Source organism: Mauremys mutica, chromosome 20, assembly GCF_020497125.1.
Source record: "Mauremys mutica isolate MM-2020 ecotype Southern chromosome 20, ASM2049712v1, whole genome shotgun sequence".
NCBI classification, from domain to species: Eukaryota; Metazoa; Chordata; order Testudines; family Geoemydidae; genus Mauremys; species Mauremys mutica.
Genome location: NC_059091.1, coordinates 6,700,692 through 6,720,822, shown reverse-complemented (window position 1 = coordinate 6,720,822; position 20,131 = coordinate 6,700,692). Strand labels below are relative to the sequence as shown.

The 20,131-nt window shown below is 50.9% G+C and overlaps 1 protein-coding gene across 3 annotated transcripts in view; it reads right to left on the bottom strand.

Annotated features, from left to right (window-relative positions):
- VDR (vitamin D receptor) overlaps positions 1 to 1,606 on the bottom strand; it is a 111,209-nt gene extending 109,603 nt beyond the window's left edge. For 2 of the 3 annotated variants that reach the window (XM_044994862.1, XM_044994866.1), the window contains exon 1: positions 1,575 to 1,606. The gene's annotated coding sequence lies outside the window, so the exon portion shown is untranslated. Of the gene's footprint in view, positions 1 to 27; positions 911 to 1,574 lie in introns of those variants that run through there. The other variant, XM_044994864.1, reaches the window with a different exon arrangement.
- Positions 1,607 to 20,131: the final 18,525 nt, after the last annotated feature.

The window sequence follows — 20,131 nt, the reverse complement described above, 5'->3', positions numbered from 1 at the left end:
TAGAGAAAGAGAATGCAGGGATTCTACCTGGATTGTAGTCAGGCATTCGATACGGTGCCTCACAAAAATCTCAATTGGAAAGTTAATTCAAATCGGCTCAGATAGAACAACTCCTGTGAATTGCAAGCTGGCTGGAAACCCATATACAAAATGGTTATGGCAAGTAGCAAAGTAGCACCCGGGAGATACTGAGAAACCAGTGTTAAGACATGTCTTAATATGCTCATTAATTAATATTTTGCTTACTAACTCTTCTAGATAATGATATCCACATGGTGATCAAACCCCAAACACAGCATGTAACTATCCTGGATGGGCTATGCCCACCCGACAGATACCTGAGGTGTCTGTTTTTTCTTAACACTTTGACAACACTTGTATAACTTGTAATCCCAATAAAGTCTCATTAAACTGAGCTGACATTCTTAGATTATTAAGTGGGAATGAGCTGCAGACACCACTGGGGATGGAGAACACAGGCTGTGTGTGTGTGTAGAGATTAGATACATGGGCAGAAAGTTTTAAAGAGAGTCAATTTAGAAAAATGCAGCTAGTGTATTGGAGGGGTGGGGGTGTGGAGAAGGGAAAATCTAAATCAGATCTGTCACAGAGACAAGCAGCCAAGGAATCAGTAATGTTGAAAGCTCTTCTTTACAAGGGTAGGCATCAAATTAGCCAGTAGCTTGCATTGCTATGCAGCTGCAAAATAAAATAAAGTGACCAAGCTTAATGCAATTTTAGGCACAAGGAGGTGTGTGAGGCCTTCTATACAACCACACCAGGAATAAGGCATTCAATTCTGGGCACCAAATTACCAGAAAGAAATTGACAAAGCAACAGGAGCTCAAGTGATTAGCTATGGAAGAGATTAGGGGGCTGAAGGAATCCAGTAGGGAGGAAAGATTAATAAAGTGAGCGGAGCTTGGTTAAGTGACAACCTGAAAAGGGGGGGTGGTGTTGTTAAGGGAACCACCAGTCTACAAGTGCATGAAGGGTATAGGCAGGGCTTAAATTCTTAGAGTATTTTCCAGAGCCCCCCACCCTCCAACATGCTATAAAGATCTCGAAGAGGGAAGGGGGAGGAAGACTCACCCCCACCTCTGCCTATTCTCAGCCAGGCTCCCCAGGGGTCAGGGAACTCAGTCCCCCCACCCTTCCCACAGAACAGCTCCCTCACACAGGCCCTGGGCCAGAAAGCTGCCCACCCCACTGCACAAGGGAGAAATTGATAACACCCCCCCCCCCAAGGGGGACGGGGGGAGACCAGCCCCATGGTGGGGGGGAACCTCAGAGCCAGCCAGCCCCCCCGAACCCCCACAGGGGGGGCACCTCAGAGCCAGCCCCCCCAACCTCCCCACAGGGGGGGCACCTCAGAGCCAGCCCCCACCCCCCCGAACCCCCACAGGGGGGGCACCTCAGAGCCAGCCCCCCCAACCTCCCCACAGGGGGGGCACCTCGGGGCCAGCCCCCACAGGGGGGGCACCTCGGGGCCAGCCAGGCAGTCACCCCTCGAGGGGGGAGGGGGGGAAGCTGAGCCCGCCGCCCCAGGAGCAGCGCTACCCCCGGCTCGGTACCTGCGCGTCCCGGTGCCCCAGCGCCAGCTGCTCCCCGCACCCACCCCGCGCCCGCCTTTTGACGGGAAGCTACCGGCTCCGCCGCCCCGCCCCCACCCCACCGGAGCCGCCAACGGCCCCGCCCCCGCCCCGCCCCTCAAGCGCCGCCCCGCCCCCCAGCTGCCGCCTCCGCCGGCTGAAATTGCGGGTGGCCCTCGGTCTGTCCTGCCTCGGTCCCTGCTCAGAGCGGAGACCCGCCCCTCCGCCACCCCCCTCCTCTCCGCCAGCCCTGCCACCCCCCTCCCCCTCCCCTCTGCTCTGCCAGCCCTGCCACCCCCCCTCCCCCTCCCCTCTGCCAGCCCTGCCCTACCCCTCCCCACCCCCTTCCCTCTGCCAGCCCTGCCACCCCCATCCCCCTCCCCTCTGCTCTGCCAGCCCTGCCACCCCACCCCCTTCCCTCCCCCAGCCCTGCCACCCCCCCGGCCCCCTCCCCTCCCCTCCGCTCTGCCAGCCCTGTCCTACCCCGCCCCACCCCCTTCCTTCTGCCAGCCCTGCCACCCCCCCTCCCCCTCCCCCTCCCCTCTGCTCTGCCAGCTCTGCCAGCCCTGCCACCCCACCCCCTTCCCTCTGCTCTGCCAGCCCTGCCACCCCCCCTCCCCCTCCCCTCTGCCAGCCCTGCCACCCCCCCTCCCCCTCCCCTCTGCTCTGCCAGCCCTGCCACCCCCCCAGCCCCCTCCCCTCTGCCAGCCCTGTCCTACCCCTCCCCACCCCCTTCCCTCTGCCAGCCCTGCCACCCCCCCTCCCCCTCCCCTCTGCCAGCCCTGCCACCCCCCCACCCCCCTCCCCTCTGCCAGCCATGCCCTACCCCTCCCCACCCCCTTCCTTCTGCCAGCCCTGCCACCCCCCCTCCCCCTCCCCTCTGCTCTGCCAGCCCTGCCACCCCCCCAGCCCCCTCCCCTCTGCTCTGCCAGCCCTGCCACCCCCCCAGCCCCCTCCCCTCTGCCAGCCCTGCCACCCCCCAGCCCCCGCCCCTCAGCCAGCCCTGTCCTACCCCTCCCCACCCCCTTCCTTCTGCCAGCCCTGCCACCCCCATCCCCCTCCCCTCTGCCAGCCCTGCCACCCCCCCATCCCCCTCCCCTCTGCTCTGCCAGCCCTGCCACCCCACCCCCTTCCCTCTGCCAGCCATGCCCTGGCATCAGCTCCCCTTCCCTACCCCTCACCACCCCCTTCCCTCTGTCCCCCAGCCCCCATTGCAGCCCACCCAGCAACCCCCCCTTCCCATCTGCCAGCCCCAGCCCCTCCCCTTCCCTCTGCCAGCCCAGCCCTGCTCCCCCAGCTCCCATTCCTTCTGTCCCCCAGCCCCTGATTGCAGCCCCCCACCAGCCCTGCCTTGCAACCCCCATGCCATCTGCCAGCCCTGCCCTGCCATTCCCCAACCCCTCTTCCCTCTGCCAGCCCTGCCACCCCCAGCTCCCCTCCGCTCTGCCAGCCCTGTCCTACCCCGCCCCACCCCCTTCCTTCTGCCAGCCCTGCCACCCCCCTCCCCCTCCCCTCTGCTCTGCCAGCCCTGCCACCCCCCCTCCCCCTCCCCTCCGCTCTGCCAGCCCTGCCACCCCTCCATCCCCCTCCCCTCTGCCAGCCATGCCCTGGCATCAGCTCCCCTTCCCTATCCCTCACCACCCCCCTTCCCTCTGTCCCCCAGCCCCCATTGCAGCCCACCCAGCAACCCCCTCCCCTCTTCCTCCCTCTGCCAGCCCTGGCCTGCCACCAGCCCCCCTTCCCTCTGTCCCCCAGCCCACCTTGCAGCCCACCCAGCAACCCCCCCTTCCCATCTGCCAGCCCCAGCCCCTCCCCTTCCCTTCCCTCTGCCAGCCCAGCCCTGTCCCCCCAGCTCCCATTCCTTCTGTCCCCCAGCCCCTGATTGCAGCCCCCCACCAGCCCTGCCTTGCAACCCCCATGCCATCTGCCAGCCCTGCCCTGCCATTCCCCAACCCCTCTTCCCTCTGCCAGCCCTGCCACCCCCAGCTCCCCTTCTCTCTGCCAGGCCTGCCCCACCCCCCCTTCCTTCTGTCCCCCAGCCCCTGCTTGCAGCCCACTCAGCCCTCTGCCAGCCCTGCAACCCCTGTCCCTTCTGCCCACCCCACCACCCAGCCCCTTCCCTCTGCCAGCCCCTCAACCCCCTTCCTTCCACCAGCCTGGCAACCCCCTAGCACCCTTTCCCTCCACCAGCTCTGCCCTGCAGACCCCCAATCCTTCTACCAGCCCTGCTACCCCTGCAGCTCCCCAGCCCCCTCTTCCCTCCACCAGCTCTCTCACCCCCCAGGCTCACCCATCCTCCACCAGCCCTCCTCCCAACCTCTGCCAGCCCAGTCTTGCTGCCCCCCCTTCCCTTTGCCAGTTCCACAGTCACCTTCCAGTCCCCTCCACCTCATGTGCTTCTCTCCCACCCCCTTCCAGCTGCCAAAATAATCAGCCAAGAAGCAGTTCATAAAAGTGTTATCACTGACCTGTAGATTTGCTGCTCCAATCAAGTTAGCAAGAAAGGCGGGAGTTGACTGATCCCCGAGGCTCTCTGCAGACTCAGGCAGGGATGGCTGCAGCAGTGAACCTTCCCAGTGGGAGCCAAGTATCTCTGCAGCCATGAGGACTAGAAACTTTAAAAAAGAGCCGAGATGCTGCACAACATGGCTACAGTCTACAGGCTGGTTCTGGCATCTGTATGTTTGAAACCCATGCTCTAGCCTAGCTGTCCCATATCAAATAGAGGAGGCTGACGGTCAGCAAAGTTACTCCTTTAGCCCAGTAGGGATCTGTGCTCTCTCTCTCCTACTGTCACAGCCAGCAGCTGCTCATCAGTAACTACCTGTGCCAGGACAGAGCATTGTACTAGCACGCAGAGCAGAGCTCCCTCTCTTCAAAGGCTCTGCACAGGGATCGCTGATGACTTGGGGAAGGCCGGGAAGTAAAGGAAGCTTTCAAGTCAGTGGTTTCAAATAAGTGAGACAGTTTGGGAAGTTTGTGAATTCTGCATGGTTTTGCAAACTGCCTCAGTGTAAACTGAATTAGCCCTTAGCAAGAGGGTCTGTCTCAGGTACCGCTCCGAGCAGGTGAGAGTAGTGAATATTTTTGCAAGTTAAGTTCTAGATCAGGGCTGCCCTGCCTCAATCCAGTGTCCTTGCTCTTAATTACAGTGTTTTTCTGCTCCCCTGCTGGCTACCTGGCATGGCATCTGCTGGCACTGGTGCCCAAGAATGGGATTGAAAAGGGAAACAAAAACAATCCCATACCTCCCAGGCAGCTCAGAAATCACTGCCGAAGGTATTGCTGTTTTGCACTCACCCTCTCCCCCATCCAAACACATACCCAGACGCCAGACCCGTTAACCCATTTTGCACCAGGTACAATGCTGCCATTCTGAGTGCATTTTGCACCATGCAGGGCAACAGAAAACCAGGCCCAGGGTGCATGAAAGAATCAGCACCTACTTCACAAGCTTCCTTGGTGAGCATCTCAGCAGAGCCCCCAACATGCATCCCATTCTAATAGGAACAGCACAGTTTCACCCAGCCTGTCTACACCACATTTAAAGCTGCTTTTTGGATGGTGGGATAGGATCACCGTCTAACACCTGCTAAGCAGCAATAACCAGGGTCACTGCTACCACCTTGCATCTATGAATTCAGCACTCTCCACTAAAACATACTATTATTAGCATGACTTTGCTCTCTTCACTTGTTTGTCTCACACAGCTGAGACCTCTTGCCTTTTAGATCAGGGGTTCTGAGCCCAGTGGCTGCAACCCCCAGAGGATCAAAAAAAGGGATCAGGGCATTACAACCCTGCTGCTGTTCCCATATTTCTAAATGGGAGGTGTGACCTTACAGTCTATATGATTTTATAAAGATATGCTAATGGCGCTTTTCCAGGGAGGAGGGGTGGGAACCCAGAGGATTCCTGCCTTATGCAAAAGATATATAAAGGGGTGGAACCGAACAAAGAGAGGAGGAGCCATCACGAAAAATCCCCAAGCTACCACCTGAGCTGGAACAAGAGCTGTACCGGGGGAAAGAATTGTTCCTCTGGGTTCCCACCCCTCCCCACTGGAAAAGCACCAGGTTAAAGAGGGATTCCAGTTCAGGTGACATGATCACATGTCGCTGTAAGACCCCAAGACTTCATTCCTCCCAGCCTGACTCACAGAAAGGCCTGCCTGCACACAGAGCCATTCAGTCAATTGTCCCGGTTAATGGGAGTCATCAAGATTCCAAACCACCATAAATGGCCCACACTTTGCACAATTACAGTAGGCCCTCGGAGTGATTTCATATTTCTAGTTTCAGATACAAGAGTGTTACCTTTATACAAATAGGATGATCACACTCAGTAGATTATAATATTTGTAACAGCAGCAAAGAGTCCTGTGGCACCTTACAGACTAACAAATGTATTGGAGCATGAGCTTTCGTAGGTGAATACCCACTTCAGTGGATGCATGGTCCCTTCTGGCCTTAAAGTCTATGAATTTATGAGATCCAGACTAACACAGCTACCCCTCTTGAAGCTTTGTAATGATACCTTACAAGAGCCCTTTTGCATGAAGCACATTCCAGTTACATTATATTCACTCATTAGCATATTTTTATAAAATCCTATAGACTGTAACATCACAGGAGGCCCAGTCACACAGGAGACAGGCCTTACTATGGCAATGGTGGAGAATCACTCTTCTAAACTATCAACTTTTTGCAAGCAGAGATTGTCATTTACCCACAAGCTTATACAGCACCTAATGCAACAGGGTCAAGAAAGACCTCTAGATCAGGGGTAGTCAATAGCCAGACTGCAGGCCAAATCCAGATCACCGGGCACTTCTGAATAGGGCCCAAAGTCTTTTTATTGTTTTTTTTTTTTAAATCATTATTTTCTCTGGAGTCTAGACCTCAGCCAAGAAATTTAGACTGACAAATAATTGGACTAGCCCATCTCTAGATATTACTGCAACAGGAATAAACAAATGCTGGGTACAGCTCTGTATCTCCCACCCTGGAAGATTTAAACACCAAACCAAGGGTCTGGCTCGGGCTCCCCTTTCTGCAGGGCACCATTTACTGGTTGCACCAACAACCTTTAGCAAACCCTACTGTCCAGCTGCTAGTTGTCTTCTGACCCAGAGGCCTCATTACCAGTTCCCAGCCAACTCGTCTACACTTTCTAGGGAGCAACAGCTCACCTGTTCCTTATAGCTCAGCCCACTTCAGTGGTGCTTTCAGCTTTTTATAGGCATCAGGTGTTCCTCAGGCAATCGGACCCATTCCCAGCTGGGTCTGATCATCCCCTGTACCCCAGGCCCAAACACCCATTCTTAAAGGGGCTTTGCCTCAGGCCAAAAGCTGGCTGGTTACCCTGCTATAATTAACAGCTCTCCAAATCAGGGGAAAACGCTGGGGTGTTGTTTCTACTCTGGCTTTTCTTTTTGTGGGCTGTTTCCTGTTCCTAGCCTATTCTCCAGGCTACAGCAGCTTGGCAGCACACATTCTATCCTCAACTATTGCTAGAGCAATTTTGGTCAGTCAGAGCAGAGGTTTTTAATTGGGTCAGGAAGCTGGAGTTGAGGGATCTCATAGTCTTGAGGCTATAATGGCTCCCAGCTTGTTTAAAGCATTCAGGAGGAAGATGTTGCACTTGTTGCAAGAATGGGCCCATTCTGACTTTTTTTGTATGAGTAGCAGTGGAAAAATAGCACACAGGAGATGTCTGAGGAGAAGACTGTTCCAGACAGCATGTCAATACGCAGTCAGGTGAGTGGATGCAGCAAAGGGGACAGTAAGGGGGCTCGCTTGAGGGCTGAGGCTTCTGGGAGGAGATGGGTGTAGGGGGTTCATGGGGGAGACCATGCTTTCCTGGGCTTTTAACTGTTGTGATCATCGTAATTAAGTCTCACACTGAACTGACTCACTGCTGTGTTGCTACAACTGTACAAGAGTTTGGCACTATCAGTCTTTTGTATGGCGCATGGGTACGGTTATAACAACACAGCAGAGAGTTAGTTCAGTGTCAGAAGACTTACGAGCATTTCTTGTTTGTCTCTACCTAACCACCCAGTAAAGATTTTATAGCTGCTTTAAGTGTCAGCAGCCCCAGAGGCCTGGGCTCTCCTCCCTGGACCCCCACTCCCTTTATTCTTCATTACAAAAGTACCCCTACACTACAGTACCTAGATGCTATTATTATCAAGTGGTTTGTAAGCAGTTCCTGGACTTACTTTGAATTGATGTATTTTAAATAACAGGAGATGGAAAAACTCTTTGCTCATGAAAACAGAGCCCTCTTCATTAGTAAATAATATTGGGAGATATACCGGTGAAGGTGTGTTGGCTTCAAAGTCCATTGCGTAATCGATGACAGATTAGCAGGCACCAGGGAATAGCCTTCATACCTAGCTTTAAGAGGAACTGAGAGTATAAGTGACAGACCCTCAGAAGAGGGGACTGGAATAGTCTCACTGGCCGTTATGATTTCAGGAACTGGGAGGTTGGGATAAGGGCAGAGTCCATGGGACAGACACGCAGAATGCTTAAACTGTAATCTCCCATTTACCAGGACTGTATCTGTAAGGTTTAACCTACCTAGCTTGGCTGTTGCCTCCCTTGTATACTAGATCTGACATTATTCCATTTGCCTTTGGTTGAATTTGATTTACTAATAAACTTCCAAACCTGAGTGGCTTTGCAACCCAGTGCTCCAGGTCACGACACCCAGAGCTGGTAGCCGGGCCCAACCTTGTGGGACAGGAGCGGCCTCTGTGGAGTGAGTGTGGGGCAAGCTCCCACTCCAGTCTTTCTCCCTTTTCTTTTCTCCTCTCCTCTCCCAGAGACCGACTGCAGCCTCTCTCCCTGCAGCCTCTTTCTGCTGCAAACTTCCTGGCTTTATAAGGCAGCCGACACCTGCCCAGCTGGGCATCTTCTTCTCCCTCCAGATGTAGGCCAGTTCCCTATATGACATTTCAGGGTGCAATCCAGACCAGTGAGGGGCTGTGTCACCCCTTGCCCTGCAACTTGGTGTGCCTCACAATGCTTTGCTGCTGTAGCTCCAAACCTGATCTCCTCACACACAGCCAAACAGCTTGCAGGTCATGCCAGAGTGTCTGTATATAGCCACAGCCCTGGTCCAGCAACTCTGACTCCAGCAGCCTGTCAACAAATACCAGCCACACTCTGGTTTCCAGCAGCCTTGGTTACTATTTGCAGGGTGACCCCAACACACTTCCAGTCCTGGATTTTCCCAAAAAAACATGTGTCCAGCCCTCTCCTTGACAGTCCAGATATATTAGGTCCATTTGCTCCTCCAAGGGGATCAACATACAACCGTTTGCTACCCAAAATGGAGTTACCACATTGTTCATAACACTGGATTAGTTTTGATGAAGGATAAAAACAAGTGTATTTAACTACAAACGTAGCAAACTAGACCTGGTTCAAGGTAAAGTCCCTTACCGCATGTGTCCAGTAACATTGCTGACCAAACTCTCAGGCAGGATTAGCCCCCAAAGTCCAACGGCTGTTTCTTTTGCCCTCGTAGGTGAAAAGAAGAGAGATGGATAGGGAGAGATAACATGGAGTGGTTTTGCCCCTCACTTTTATAGTTCAGTCACCCTTTGAAATGCATTTTCCTGAGGGCTAACCCCTAGTTCGGGTTCATTCAGACAGTGTAAAAGGCGACACGGTGCACGCTGGTTCTGCTCACCTCTGTTTGCTGAAATGCAGATTTGTCTTTTCTCCTGTCTTTCCCCTTCTCAGAGGATCCTGTTTACAACTTATAGGAAAATTGAGGTGAACACACATTCCTGTGTTTTTAAGACCTGCTTGACCAGTCCTGCCTAACTGAGGCTACGTGGGTTTGAACATGGTAGCAACCGGTATTATTCAGGGGGGAATTCAGAACTCTAGGTGCTGGAACTAGGGATGCTGGGAATGCTGCTGCATGCCCTGGGTTGAAGTAGTTTCCACCATATACAGGGCTTATGGTTTGTTTTAATGGCTCTCAGCCCCCCCCCATTGTTCCAGCTCCCCATTCAGAACTTTACATATAATATTGCTGCACACATTTCATCATGATATTATTGACCAGTGAGTTATGAGTTTTCAAATGATACCTCATGCGGCATATTTTGTACAAAGATTAATACAATGGTGTGTAGGTAGGGTTGCCAACGGTGTAATCACACAAACCCAAATACCCCTGACCTGCCCTTTCTCCGAGGCCCTGACCCACTCACTCCATCCCCCCTCCTTCCGTCGCTGGCTCTCCCCCCACCTTCATTCACTTTCACTGCGCTGGGGTAGGGGGGTTGGGTGCGGGAGGAGGGTGGGCTCTGGGCAGGGGCTGAGGGATTCAGAGTGTGAGAGGGCTGAGCCTGGGGTTAGGGTGCAGGAGGAGGGTGGGCTCAGGGAGAGAGTTTGGGTGCAGGAGGTGGCTCTGGGCTGGGGCAAGGGGTTGGAGTGCAGGAAGGGATGTGAGCTCTGGGAGGGAGTTTGGGTGCAGGAGGGAGCTCAGGGTTGGGTTAGGGTCTTGGGGTGCAGGAGGGGGTGCGGGGTGCAGGCTCTGGGAGGGAATTTGGGTGCAGGAGGGGGCTCAGGGCTGCGGCAGGGGGTTGGGGTACATGGTCCGGCTGGGCGGTGCTTATCTCAGGTGGCTTCCGGTCAGCAGCGCAGGCTCCCTACCTGCCCTGGCCCCAGGCCACTCCCAGAAGCAGCCAGTACCTCCATGTGGCCCCTGGGGGGTGGAGGCCAGGGGGCTCCATGCGCTGCCCCTGCTTGCAGGCACCGCCCCTGCAGCTCCCATTGGCCACAGTTCCCAGCCAATGGAAACTGTGGCGTTGGCGCTGGTTTGATATAGTTGGCGTAGGTTGTGAACACGGGTGCATTGTGTCAGACCCTCACTGGCCTCTCAGGCCCACTTTACCCCTTGCAGGGCATCTATGGGATACACACCCCAGCGCACACACCCTCCTTCCCCAGTCTCCTCCCCATGCCAGGCCAGGATTTGGGTTGTAGTACCGGGCTGGAGAGTGCTGCTGTGAATGGTCAGTGCCCCTTCAATGGTGGCAGCGGAGTGCACCCACTGAATCGGGAGGCTACATTTGCCACTGTGTACAAATACAGTATAATAGCTATCTCCGTACCGCAGAGGTCAATTTCCTGTCCAAACACTAACTTCTAATCTGGGCTGTGAAGTTCTTTCCTAAGCGCCATCCTTTATGTCAATTACATGGGTCTCTATCAAACACCTGACAAAGCCAAATATGATCTCAGTGCCATGACCTTTTCCCCGACAAAATCAGAAAGGGGATCAAAGAGCACGATTAGAGTTTTATTGGCATAACCTCATTCTTGTTCATAACGGCCAACCAATCGGAACCAACCGTCTGTGTATAGCCATCTCGCTAAAAAACGTGATGAAGACCTGAAACGTTCTCACGCTGTCTGACCAGGTTTGGCTCACGTTTCAACCCTAACATGCCTTCACACGCAGGAGTGGCTCTGGTTTAATTAATGGTGTGATTTTCTTTTTTTTTTTTTTTTAAACAATCCACGCAGGGTTTTACACTGCTTTTAACGTAGAGCTTGTCTACACACGAGTCAGTTTAAATCCGTTTCAAATCAGTTTGGTTAAACTAATGTATACAGGGGCGCTGGAACAATTTGCATAGTGGGGGTGCTCAGAGCCATTGAACAAAACTGTAAACCCTGTATATGATGGAAACCACTTCAAGCCAAGGAGTGCAGAGGCACCCCTAGTTCCAGTGCCCAGGATGTATATCCCCTTGTTGACGGTCTATATTGCAATCCAAGGTGTGGCTGTGGGTGGGCATACCTGAGTTAGCTTCAAGGTAGCTAGACCCGCTAAAAATAGCTATGAAGGTGTAGCACCAGGGGCTTCAGCTCAGGCTGTACTAATCTGCCTGGTTCCCGTGGTACATGCTCTGTGGCTAGCCAGTGCCAGGGTCCGTGTCACTGGATCTTTGTATTTTTAGCTAGATTGAAGCTAGTGCAGGTGTATCTGCAATCACATCTTTGGTCTCAGTGTCACTATACCCTTAAATCCGTCTTGTATGTATCGATTTAGCTTGCACCAGTTTAAAATCTGGTTTATATTGATTTAGCACCACCTATGGGCACCTACAAGCATGCACCCACAAAGTTGCACTGAATGGGTTTAAAATCGCACCTTTAGTTAACCCAATAGACCGGTTGATTTTGAAACCAGTTGAAAGTTAAGGGCCGTGTATAGACAAGGCCTTACGTTAAGGACCCAGTGTGAAACTTTGGTTTAAATGACCGGCCTTGGATCTGCCACGCTGGCCATTCTGTCGCCTCCTGCCCTTCATGTCACACACCCCCCCTCCCAGCTTCTCCCCCAGACACCGCTCCCATGAGTAGCTGCCAAGCTGTGTGCAGTTCCCCGGGGAACATTTCTCCACGGCGAGGAAGAGCGACTGATTGGTCCTGCAGGGTCTCCCTAGTTCTAGCTCCACACGTTCTTGGCATCAATGCAAGGATTACTGGGGGAGGTTCTCTGAGCTGTGTTATGCAGGAGGTTGGACTAGATCAGGGGTAGGCAACCTATGGCACGTGTGCCGAAGGTGACACGAAAGCTGATTTTCAGTGGCACTCCCACTGCCCGGGTCCTGGCCACCGGTCCGGGGGGCTCTGCATTTTAATTTAATTTTAAATGAAGCTTCTTAAACATTTTAAAAACCTTATTTACTTTTATATACAACAACAGTTTAGTTATATATATTATCGACTTGTAGAAAGAGACCTTCTAAAAACGTTACAATGTATGACTAGCACGCAAAACCTTTAATTAGAGTGAATAAATGAAGATTCGGCACAACACTTCTGAAGTGTTGCCGACCCCTGGACTAGATGATCAGAATAGTTGCTGCTGACCTAGGACTGACAATTAGCCAGCTGCTCTGAGCGAGGGTGAATTTCACCCCATGAATGCAGAGGGTCTGCAAGTGGGACTTAAAAGATGGAGTGGGCTTGGGAGAATTTCAGCCTTTGATTGTGCCCAGCAGCCCCATGGCACATGTGTAACCCCTGGGTCAGTGTATCCCTTGCTGTGCCTGACCTACAAAGAATGTGAGTGTGTCACAGGCCCTAGCTACGTAGCCTTTTTTTAGCTCAAACTATAGCAGCTTAGGTGTTCGGCTCTGGAGTGCCCTGGTGTTCAATCACTGCTGTTGACTCAGGGTAGCTCTTTACTGCAATCACTGGGTGTGTTTGAAGCTTGTGTGGACAAACGCTAGCTTGGGTCCCGGAGCGGTGAAGCCGCTGCTGTACAAGACTGCCCAGAATCCTGGGTAATTTCTCATGGAGCAAGTGCATGCTGCTGGCACGTCACTGCTCTGGCACCTGAACTAGCTCGCTTGATTAATGCATGCGCTGCCGTGTAGACATAACCTCAGATGGCAGCTGTCACAGGTGTATGTAGGGAGGGGGAATTTAAGGAAACTTGCACCTTTCCATTTGTAATCCTCGCCCTCCCAGGAGAGCCCAGGAAAAGGCAGAGCCATAGACTTATCCATCCGCTTCCCAGAGCAGCCCGAAGATCTGGCCCTGGGAGCACAATGCCCTTTCTTAAAGGGTGGGGCAGCAGCGCTGCAGTCAGTTCCCAGGTGCACAATCTAGCCCTGAGCAAATTTTCCTTCATAAGAAGGAACTCGTGTCCTTTTGCTTTCGCTCTCATGAAGCTTCCTTCAAAGGAAGGGCCTTTGGGGGTTGGAGCCGTCTCTAAATCGTGCCTTTACCTGTTTAAATACAGTCAGATTGTTCCAGCATTTAATTACCTCCCGGGCTTTCTGTCTGCAGGGATGACTAATTTTGATTGATCTGGGTTTGTGTTGTTTTTAACCACAGACTCTGGGCACCAGTGATCACTATTTTGCACACCTTATACGTCTGTAATGTGCCCTTGTTTAGACTGCACAGCTGAGATCTTCCAAGAGATTTGGATCTTCCATTCCCATTAATTTCCCTTCCTCTGACTGACCCTGTTCCTTCCATCCATGAATTCATTTCCTTCCTCTTTTAAGTTCCAAATACATGACTCCGCCACTTTTTCCCATGTATACTGTTATGGCAGGAGTCCCCAGGTGGTTAATTCTTAGCACTCAAGCAGTGTACAATCTTTGAAGAAATGCTGAATTGCTGCTAGTTTTGTGATGCACATTCTTGTTGGAGGAGCTGTTGGAAGCAGCAGGAGAGTTTGTTCTCAGCCTTAATCTCTCAAACTAGAGTCCATTCTTGGGGCTTCCTGGAAACTAGGTATTGGTTGTTGGGCTGAGATCTGTGAAAAAGGGGATTTGCCTGCCTGCTGTTTGTGACCCTCTCTGTTCCAGGACTGGTGTTTATAGTATGAATCAACAAGCTACACTGAGGAAATGCCCAGGCTCTGCTTCACTGATTCACCTCCACTGGGAAGCTGTCATGCAAGGTCTCAAGATCTGCTACCACTTGACAGAGAGACAACAATCCTTTCTTCTTTCCTCAGGACTTTCCTGACATCTTCCAGACCATTAGGAAAATTACCTCCTCTCACCCCAATGCAGAGACCCAGCACAAGCCCTGTGCAGTTCTTAAGTCCCCCAAATATCCTGGTTTACACCACATGAGAATTTTGCCTCAATAGTGCATCTGCAGACAGATTTTGTGTTCTTTTTATTGGCCTTCTGGATTTGGAGTCTTTAGGGTTCATGATCTCAAATTTTTCTCTGCACTCATGAGGAACAGAGACTTACCTTCCCCTCCCCAAATAACCAAAGCTGAGAGTCTCATGTAATCACCTGACTCCAGGAGCTGGGGCTTTAAGAAAACACCTACTATCTGCAAAAGGTTATTTATGGATTAATAGATTTCAAATCCTTAAGCTATTTCCTCATTTTCATTCTTCAGACATATGTCTGCAAAAGCATCTGTGAATTGCAATTTTTCAACCAAGATTTGATATTTTACTAAAAGATTTGGTCTAGGAATTATTTTGGAGAAGTTCTGTTGCCTGTGTTGTGCAAGAGGGGGGACTGGATGATCATGGTGGTCCCTTGGAATCTATGAATCTGTGACTTGGAGTCCCCTGTATAAAATTGGGAGGGGATTTGCAGGTAACCCTAGTTAAATGTTGCCAGAATTTAAGCTGGCCAAATAATGAATTTTCAGTTAGTTGGTAATTCCCAAAGAAAACGAAGGGATTTTTCAGATTGAATAGAAAACATTTTTTTAAATTTTCAGCAAATCGAAAAGTCAGAAAAAAGTTTTTTAATTTAGATTTTTTTAAAAACATTTAATCAAAGGAAATTTCTAAATGAAAGGTCTTTTCAAAGGGAAAGATCAAAGCTTTTTGTTTTGAAAATGTGGAAACAAAACATTTAGATTTGTCTGGTGAGTTTTGGGGGATGTTTTTTTCAAAATGAGCAATGATGCGAAACTGGCACAAATCTGCATCATGTTTTGGTATCACCAAATCTGCATTGTTCGCCGAAAAAAATGTGGTTGAAAAATTCGGCCTGGCTGAATGTCTCATACATCTTCTGGCCCCCGATCCCCAGGAGAAGCTGGTCCTATGGCCCCTGACTGCACATGGGGAAAGTAAACGTACCTCAGGATGGAAAGCAGAGGCGTCTGACACATCAGCACATCAGAAAAAAAAAAGTCACCGCTCTCCTAGCTATGAACCGTAAACAGTAAGTTCAACAGCTTTAATTTGCCTTGGAAAAATGTTTTGCTAAACGTTTCTAAATTGGTTTAATGGTGCCGATCAGAAAAATAAACCTTAAAGTCAATCAAAATGTTCAGAACTTTGCAGTCAGCTGGGGTGAACATTAGTTATAATTGTGCAAGACAGACTTTGCGGGACAAGCAACTTTTCGCAGCTTCAGTGTGGGGAAATACAGCCAGGCAGATCCTCCCTTCCCCTGGACCTTGTGCAGAATGAGAGTAAAATGCTACTAACACCAAACGGTATTGATCTGCAGCCACCTTGCACTGGTGTCTCCGACTCCAAGCGTTCACAAACAACACGTCAGGCCTCTCCCAAAATCACACGCTTGGCTTAAAAATCAGGAGACATAACACACATAATACATTTTGAGGTTCTTTTATTTGCTTTCTGGGCTTGGAGATTTTAGAGATCACATATGTTGGCTTTTCTCTACAGCCGTAAGAGCTAGAAATGTACTTCACCTTTTTCAATAAGAAGTGAGAGTCTCACATAATCCCATGACTCCAGGAGCGGGGTCTTTAAGGAAAACACCAAATATCACAAGAGGATAACACTATAATGATTACACAAGGGGCGGGCTACAGAAATGGGGGAGTTTATTGCCCAGATTCCTTTGACTTTCCCTGGGGAAAGTCTACACTCTACACTCCAGTCCAGAGCCTATGCTGGCCCAGCCCCCTTGTGTAGATGCAACATCTGCCAGTGTATCCCAAACGACATTAGGTACGGTGACGGGAGCACACTTCTGTTGGCATAGTTGCATCTACACTGAGGGTTTTGTCCGCATAGCTATGTCAGTGAGGGGTGTGTGTGCATTTTTTACTCCCACCCGACATAGCTATGTTTGCCTAACTTCCTAGTGTAGTGTAGGCCTGGGATTTGGGCTTCTAACACCCCCTGGCAAAGCAAGCCTAGCTATCTCTGGCTTTGGTTGAGGGATGAATGAGATCATCATCAAAAGTACATACACGGCTGAGGACCATTGTGCCACCCAGAGTGACCACAGCTGATGGCAGTGAACCAGGCATTCTGTAGTGAAATTCTCAGATCTGGCTCAATCCTGCAAACCCCGGGGGCAGTCCCAAATAGGGTCAGGGTGTGCAGCCCTTCACTTGCTGGTGCAGTTTTGAGAGCATGGTGTGCCGGGGTGTTTTTCTCCCTCCTGGCGACATGGCCGAAGAGCATGCAAAGCCGCTTTTGATTATAATAAGCGACCGAAGGAAGGGTAGATCTCTGCGTGACTGTGACATTTTTGCACAAAGTCAAATCACTTTATGCTCAGGAGTTGGTGCTGACTGTGCATATGGGATGCCTCTAGGTGCTCCAAGTCTGCCCTGTAAGAAGGGTCAGATTTCTGACCCGTATAGCAATACACAGGTTTGATAGAGCCTGAATTTTGTGTCAGCACAAAGATGTTTATGCGTCCATAAGTGAGACATGCACTTCATGCAGGAAGACCTGTTTGTCGAAGAATGTCTGGTTTGCTGTGACTGTTTGAACTCTGCGTGCAGCCTCGGTAAATGAACTCATCAGTGAGAAGGGGTGTTAAATATCCCATGCTGGAATGTTGGGGTTAGATTGGTGGGGTGATACAACAAACCAAAGTGACTGTGCTGATGAGATCCAGGGAGGAGCGTGGAGCTAACCAAGCAAGAGGTTAGCTGGAAATTGAAGCTGGAGAAATTCAGACTAGAAATAAGGTGCACGTTTTTGTCAGTGGGGGGAACTAACAATTGGAACAACTTGTCAAGGGTCATGGTTGAGTCTCCATCACTGGCGATGTTTAAATCAGGATTGGATGCTTTTCTAAAAGATCTGCTCTAGATTAGACAGGAATTATTTCAGGGAAGTCCCAAGGCCTGTGTTAAGCAGGAGTTCAAATTAGATCAGTGTCTCTCAACCTTTCCAGGAGTCTAGGGTGACCAGACGGCAAGGGTGAAAAATCGGGACGAGGGTGGAGGGTAATAGGCACCTATATAACACAAAGCCCCAAATATCGGGACTGTCCCTACAAAATCAGGACATCTGGTCACCCTACATACCCCTCCCTTAAAAACTACTTGCATACAAAATCAGGCATAAAAATACAAAAGTATCCCAGCGCACTAGTACTAAAAAATTGCTTATGTTCTCATTTTTACCATCTAATTATAAAATAAACCAATCGGAATATAAATATTGCACTTACATTTCAGTGTATAGTCTATAGAGCAGTATAAACAAGTCATTGTCTGTTTTCAGTCTGTACTGACTTCGCTAGTGCTTTTTCTGTCACCTGTTGTAAAACTAGGCAAATACCTAGATGAGTTGACGTACCCCCGGAAGACCTCTGCGTACCCCCAGGGTGAGAACCACGGCACTAGATGATCACAAAGGTCTCTACGGGGGCGGCCTTATAACCTATAAAGCCAGGTCTCTAGCATGAGCTCTGGCATCCATTCGTCCCACATACAGGAAGCAAACTCGAAGCGTTGCCAGGAACAGACCTCAATTTGTAGGACTTTGTTCTTTACTGCATAGATGGTATCAACATGCTTCAGCCCCTGACGGGCTTTTGGCTATTTGTAACAACTATCGCTTCAGGCATTTGCTGCTCATAACTCGCTATTCCAGTATTGTCAACCTCAAGCTTTCAAAAATTGCGAGTCGGGTCTCCAGAAATCATGAGATTGGCTTAAAAGCCAAGAGATTTTTAAAAATAATAAATGCCCGGCTCTTTTTATTTACATTCTGGTTTCTGTACCTTCAGGGTGCCCTTGCTTCATGCTTTCCAGTTTTCCTCCGTAGTAGCCAGGAGAGCTAGAAATGGATTTTTTTTAAAAACAAAAGCTGAAATCCCCCGTATAGTCCCATGAATCCGGGATCTAGAGGCTTTAAGGAAAGCTCCAGATTTCACGAGAGTTGTGCGACGCTGCTCTTCTTGCTGTGGGATTGAGCGCCAGAGATCACGTGGCATGGTTTCTCTCTCCGATAGGCTGATTTGAAAAGCACGAGGAGATATCGAGGTAGGTGAGCAAATCTCATGTGAACATCCACCTTCACAAGTATTGCACGTTCACGCATGACTTTGGCTCTTTGGCGGACAGATTACGTGTGGCTGAATTCCCTGGGTCAGATTTAAGACTTCTAGGCAGTACCACATCTCCTGGCACCTTCCTTCTCTGATTGCTGTAACACCCAAGGGGCCCCCTCCAAGATCAGGGCCCCACTGTGCTCGGTGCTGTACAGACATGCAATGACAGACCGTCCTCAGAGGGATTGCAATCTCAATAGACTAAAGGTGGGCGGGGAAGTGACTCACCCAACATCCCACTGCTGATCAGCAGCAGCTGACTCCCATTGCAATGCCCTGTCCACTGGATCACACTGCCTCTATCAGCACCTGTCACCTATTTTCTTCTTTAAACCCTCTTCAGGGTCTTTTCTTCCAGGTTTGTCCCGTTGGTCTCCTTTGCTCTGTCATATCCTACTAGGGTGACCAGATGTCCCAATTTTATAGGGACAGTCCCAATTTTAGGGTCTTCTTTAAATATAGGCTCCTATTACCCCCCACTCCCTGTCCCGATTTTTCACATTTCCTGTCTGGTCACCCTATATCCTACCCATTTCTTAGCAACTGGTTTGTCCCAGGGCACACATTCTCAGCCTCTCGCCTGCTATAATGCCAATCTATTTCCCTTCTCCCACACCCATGGGGATTGTGTCATGTAATCACAGGGCCAAGTTTTAATTTCGCCGAGGCTATAATTGCATGCAGAACAGGATGACTAATTCTGGATGGGCACATCCTTGTTGTACAATGACGGACGGCAAGACAGTGAAGTATGGTCATGCGCCTGGGAACTCATGGGGCACAATGAACGGAGACCGGCAGCCGGTTCCAAGAACCCATATTTCCCAGGCCACAAAAACGATCCCATATGCATCCTGCCGTCTTTATTAAGGCCCCGATTCAGCAAAGCATGCAATCACAAGGACTGAAGTCCATTGGGACCTAAGCATGTGCACAGGGAGGTTGTAGAATCTCCATCATGGAGACTTTTTTTAAGAGCAGGTTGGACAAACACCTGTCAGGGATGGTCTAGATAATACTTAGTCCTGCCCTGAGTGCAGGGGACTGGACTAGACGACCTCGTGAGGTCCCTTCCAGTCCTGTGATTCTATAAATGCAGGGCTTAATTTGTAATGAAGGAAGTGTTGGGGCTCAAGCAATTAGGTGCAGGGACTCAAGCAGTGTTTTTACATTCATAACTGGTGCAGCAAGCCAAGGGATGCCAGGACTATGCAGGGCCGCCCAGAGGATTCAGGGGGCCTGGGGTCTTCGGCGACAGGGGTCCTTCTGCTCTGGGTCTTTGGGGCACTTTGGCGGCGGGTCCCAGAGTGAATGAAGGACCTGCCGCCAAACTGCCGCTGAAGACCCAGAGTGGAAGGACCCCCCGCCGCAGAACTGCCTCCGAAGACCCAGAGCGGAAGAAGCTCCGGGTCTTCAGCAGCAAGTCCTTCACTCAATCCGGGTGTGTTCGGTGAAGGACCTGCCACCGAAGCCCCACTGAAAACTCTCATGGGGGGCCCCTGAAAACTCTCGTGGGGGCCCCTGCAGGGCCTGGGGCAAATTGCCCCACTTGCCTCTCCCTCTGGGCAGCCCTGGGACTATGAACTGTCAAGCCTAGAGGTGCCAAGGCTTCACCCTGGCCCAAATTAAGCACTGCATGAATGCTTTGCTCAATCGGGCTGGACTTAAGCACCTGCTTAAAGTTAGGCAGCTGCTTAAGTGCTTTCCTAACTGGGGTCTCAAA